Below are 6000 nucleotides of genomic sequence, written 5' to 3'. Positions count from 1 at the left end.
GTTTTCTAGAAATCGTTTTTAATTTTTTTTGCATAAATAAGAAACACATGTAAATGTCCCATTAATGAATTCAGGCCTCCTCCTGTTTTGAAGGATTCGGGTTTAATTTACCATGTGATTCCAATGTGTCTGTACAATGTATGTGTGTATACATGTGTCGATTTTTTTCAGCCAACAAATTTTTACTTCGCCATCAGTAGTCTCTAGATCAATGGAATGGTATATGGCCACCTGGTTAGAGATATTGCGTTCGTATGAAATTTTAACATTTCTCACACGAATATGCCACCAATCCTGGGAACTGGAAAATTATTTATTTATTAATTGCCCTGTATACGACTATACAATACAATACTATGTAGGAGTGCTTGGCGGTAGATTATAGAACTTCAAGGTGTTTTCAAAGGATTAATTTAATACAAAAGTTAGGTAAATTAAAGTTTTGTTGGTTACCAGCAATAATTGATAAATAATCACATGTTCCAACCACTATCTTCTCTCTTTTTTCTCACAGAAAGTAACCTGATGGAATATAATATTGATTTCGTTCGATTTTAATATGGTTTATAAATTGGAAATTAATAATCAGCCCTAACATAATCATGGTGTTCTGCCATTTTGGATGAGCCGATTGTTTTCCATGTAGGTAAGTCAACTGTTCAGGACAAATACCTGTATATAAGATATAGTCCTGATGAGTTGAAAGTAAGTTCTCCTGTACACAAGTTTGTAAACAAAGTTAATTTCATGTGATCAGTGATCAGAAGGTAATTAGGTATAAAAGTACATACTTTAAACATGAATTCAATTTACTTTTGTTTATATACACATTTAGTTTAAAAACATTAAAGAAAGAATTAAATTTAATAGAATTTATTTATCGGTGTAAAATATACGTTCAATGTGGACTTAATCACATTAGAAGTGGAACAGTAACGTTATTACCGGTGTAACATTACTTTCGGAATCGATTGGAATAAATGCCGGTTCGATAGATTATATTAAGTCATGCTTGACGTGTTGTTTGATAATAGGTATATAACGTTTCATTCTTATAATCATAATGAGTCCATTTAAATTCTAAGTGACATAGTGCAATTATGAGTATAAATATGCTCGTGTGTGTTCAAATCATGAAACGTCCAAATTCCTTTTTTTGTATCGTCGAAAACTAGCCGAATTACGTTTGTGATATCTATTTCCATAACATCGTCTTCAGTATTGAAAAAATGATCTTGATGGCATATTTTGTAAAAGCCAGACAACATTTTAATCCGCTGATCACAAAGGGCATTTACTTTCCTCTGAGCAACAGATTCCGAACGACAAAGGAGACAGGATTCCTACTGGAAATGCTCCCTTTGTCGGGAAAACTCTCAACACGAGACATACTCATCGTTTCCGAACGTAAGTCGAGGTCCCAGAATTGTGATGTCTGATGTCATGCAATTGGTTGTTACGACTTGTGTTGCTACAAGAGATACCACTGACTATATAATATTTCAAGACTTAGTCTCTCAGTTGCCCTCACGGCCAATGGTGCTGTAAAGGCGAGCATGGTGATAATCATGTAATAGAATAAGAAAATTGGAAAATTGTAATTGAAGTTGGTGCAAAAGTAATAGTACTGTATGCCTATTTATATAGAGATTTACGAACAAATGATAAATAAATCGATTAAAGTAACATTGAAAATAAAATAGGGTATGGTTTAACATTATTTGGTTTAACATTATTTATTTTATTTTATCATAATTGTAGTAAGTAGAAATGTGTTTCGATTATATTGTAAAAATTTGACATCGTAATGTATTATTGTTTTCTGTAATATATTCGAATCGAAATTACATCTTGAAAATTCAATAATATTATTATATTAAAAGAAAAAAAATAATATTACACGTCATCTAGAATTAAATGATATTGTGATAAATAAAATCAATTCAGTATTATTTTTCTCATGTTCAATTGTGATGATGACGTTCTCTTAACCTCATTCGGCCAAGGCTATTCTCGAGGTAGGTTCGCAAATTATGTGGGACATATTTGTATTGCATACGTTTGTATGCAGCCATATGTGCACTCTCTTTGCCGATGACACGGCAAATCTTACAAGACTAAGAGCAAGACTATCGCCTGTGCTTTCTGTGGCATAGGAGTTTATCTATTTCTAGAAAATTCAACCGCAATAAAAACAGCTTCTCTACCTTTGAGAAGTAATAAGTAAAGTAAAGTAAAGTAACAGTCTGTACATTTCCCACTGCTGAGATAAGGTCTCCTCTGCCATTAAGGAGAGGGTTTGGAACATATTCCACCACGCTGTTCCAATGCGGGTTGGTGGAATGCACATGTGGCAGAATTTCTATGAAATTTGTCATATGCAGGTTTCCTCACGATGTTTTCCTTTACCGCTGAGCACGAGGTGAATTATAAAGACAAATTAAGCACATGAAACAGCGGTGCTTGCCTGGGTTTGAATCCGCAATCATCGGTTAAGATGCACGCGTTTTAACCACTGGGCCATCTCGACTCTGTGGCATAGGAGTTTATCTATTTCTACGGAGTTTATCTTATTCTGCTGCAATAAAAACAGCTTTGAGAAGAAGACAGAAAAGAGGTCAAACCAAACATCCTATTAAACAGTAAATATAAAAATTTAAAGGAATTTCACACCACTTTTACAACTTAAATCGGATAAAGAAAAAAAAATGTGTGTAATTAAATAACAAGCTTCTATTTTAAGAATTTGTATAGACTCTGCCCAAGGGATATATTTATTTGATGAATCTCAATGATAGACAACCGTAAAAAGAACTCGTTCCGTTTATAAAAGTTAGTACAAGTACAAGTTAAGCTTAGTCTTCGTGGCATAGAAGAAAGTGATTCCAAGCGAGCTTCAAGAAACAAACTAAGCAAAGTAATAGCATCGCAATAATATAGTAATAGCATTTTCTGGTAGTCGCCTCATTACAACCTTTTTACTCAAATTTTTCAGCCTTTCATTGTATAACAGCACTTATAGCAACTGTTATAAAACTACAACTTTTAAGTCGTATATAATATTTTTATCAATAATAAAAGGATTATATTATTGGAATAGAACCCTTAATTGTTGAATTTCATATAATGAAACCTGTGTTATAACCTCAGGTCAGAGATGTGTATTTCTGAACTAGTGGTACATTTTTTCAATCAATAGGAAAGAAAGCTTCTTAATTAAATAAAGATTTAATTTTGACTTGATATCGTAATCGTTTCGTACGTTCACTATAATAGTGAACGTAAAAATCTTCGCTTGTTGTTTTGTTATGATATTTTATAACGTGAGTGTCCTCAGTCAACGTCTGACCAAAAACACAAAAGTAAGAACCATTTTGACATTGGCTCCTAAAGGATTTAACAGATAAAGGGCATATTAGAATACGGTTTTTTGGTCGTGACGATTATTTGAATATAACGTAGCGCTCACACTTCACATAAAGTCAGCCGCTCAGTCAGTGATCAGACGCAGCTTACTGAATGTGTATTAATGTTTTCGTTCATACCAGACAATACGCCTTAAAGTTGTGCGTAGTCACCGACAGTGGCGGATTTGCAGTCCTAGCCGCTCTAGGCCCCCGGCCATGTGCCGCCCCTTTCTTAGCCCCAACATTATAGACTATAATATACATCAGTAATGAATTTCTTCTTCCACTTTTAATGAAAAGAAAAATCTTTACTTCCACTTGTAATTGATTCAGAAAATTGGTTAACTAAAAGCTACCTTGTAAAGCTACCGTCTTATTCATAAAAAAGTTTAAGCCCTCAATAACTAAAATGTGCTTTCCAATTGAAAACGTCTTTGTGGTAAAAGAAACAAAACATATTTTAACTAGATCAGTGTAATAATATTTTTATGAATAAGGCAGTTAGTTTATAATATTTTTCGAGGTTTTAGGGATGATTGGACATTTAAATAAAACATTTAAAACAGTTTTATGCTTTGTTTTTAATAACATACATGTTTTACAATGTGTTACAAAACTCGTCTGCACTTAAGCGCAGCAAAATCATTAATTAAATCTTCGCAATCCAATTTGCTTAAAAAATCAGCTTCTATGTTAAGCAAAGCAAGATCGTTTAACCTTTGCTCCGTCATTGTTGTGCGTAAATAGTTTTTAACTCTGCGCAAACAAGAAAACGATCTTTCTCCTGTACAGTTACTGGCGGGTGTACACACACACATACGAAGAGCAATATCCACGTTTGGGTAAATGGTTTGAAGACCTTCGGTTCGTAACCATTTCAACAGACTGACTGCACTCTTTCGCTCCTCATTTTTTATGCTGCAGTGAGAACGAAAATGAAGACATTCTTCTGTAAAATTGTCTTCTAAGTCAGTAGAATAAATCATTTGCAATGCCTTGGCCTTATCTTCGACTTCTGAGATGCTTAAATTCGTCAGGTTGGTAATAAAGTAAAATTTATTGTTGAGTAATTTATAAGCATCCCGGCGTCTTTTCAGTTCTTCTGATAATGTATCAATGACTACCAAAAACGTATTTATTCTAAAATTTTCACGGCCATTTTTTTGTTTCATGTTTTCACCTGTATTTGTCTCGTCAGGAAGCAGCTTACGCTTTCGATTGCGTCGAAAATCTTTTTCATATTCCTGTACGAAGGACAGTTTTATGGCTTTATTTTCGAATTCATCGAAATTCTCTCTTGTTTCGCCAACAAAATGTATTAAAGTGTCGTACAGTTCTATGACAATGGTAATGTCAATTTCCACACTCTGAAGTTTTTTACTTGTGGCGTTGATGCGATCTAGTAAACATCCCCAAAAAACAGCCATGAGGGCCGTTTCAAAACGTTCCAGTTTCAAACGAATACCTCTAGCTTCGCATATAACGGTCCTCTTCTGTTTTGTGTCATTTTCGATGGTGACTAGCGCTTTATGGATTTCATTCCAGGATTCGCGCAAACTTTTACATGCGTCTGCACGAGCTGACCAACGAGTCGTTGATAGACTTTTGACGGTGAAATGTGTTTGAAGGAGTTCCCAACGCTGAGTTGACGCTGCAAAGAAATTGTATAACTCTTGGAGTAGAGAAAAGAAGGAACAAGCCTCTTGGCTGCTTTCAGCTGCACATTCACCTACTAAATTAAGCGAGTGTGCTGAACAGGGAACATAGTCGGCAAGGGGTGATATTTCCTTTATTTTAGTTTGTAGGCCGTTGTATATGCCTGACATGTTAGCTGCGTTGTCATATGATTGCCCGCGGCAGTTGGAAATGTCAATTCCCAATTCAATTAAAGTTGAGGTAACAGCATCTGTCATTTGTTGTGATTTGTGGCCTGTGTTTGGAATAAACTTGAGGAACCGTTCTACAGGTGATCCATTAGGCAGGACATATCTGATTACATAAGTGAGCTGGTCTACGTGAGATATATCCGGTGTCGAGTCAATGATCAGAGAAAAATATTTCGCTGTTAATATTTCCATTATAATTGTCTTCAAAACTTTGTTCCCCATAAGTCGAATAAATTCTTCGCACGTTGTTGAAGAAAGATAACTCGTAAATCCTGAGCCTGGATTTCCATAACGTGTAATGTGTTTTGCTAAGAACGGATCGAATTCAGCGATAAGCTCTAAGGACATCAAATAATTTCCATTGTGGATTGATCCAAATTTTTCATCGTGTCCTCTGAAAGGCAAACCACGTGATGCAAGTGCTTTTACGCATGCAACTACTCTTTTCAGAATGTTTTTCCAGTAATTTATTTCTTCATCTAATTGCATTGTTAATGCGTGGTCAATGCGACCTAACACGTTACTTCGTTCTTTCATTTGCAGAACAGATAATTTGTGATTAGGCGAATTCTCATGAGATGAAACTCGATGATATGAATTTTTCCAGTCATTGAAACCTTCTTTTTTGTCGAACTGACTCTCCCCGCCATTAAAAAGTAGACAAGGACCACAATAAACACATCCAGTACTTTTGGAATAAATTAGCC

Source organism: Vanessa cardui, chromosome 20, assembly GCF_905220365.1.
Source record: "Vanessa cardui chromosome 20, ilVanCard2.1, whole genome shotgun sequence".
Lineage (NCBI taxonomy): Eukaryota > Metazoa > Arthropoda > Insecta > Lepidoptera > Nymphalidae > Vanessa > Vanessa cardui.
The sequence above is the reverse complement of the archived record's forward strand: the minus strand, read 5'-3'. Positions refer to the sequence as shown.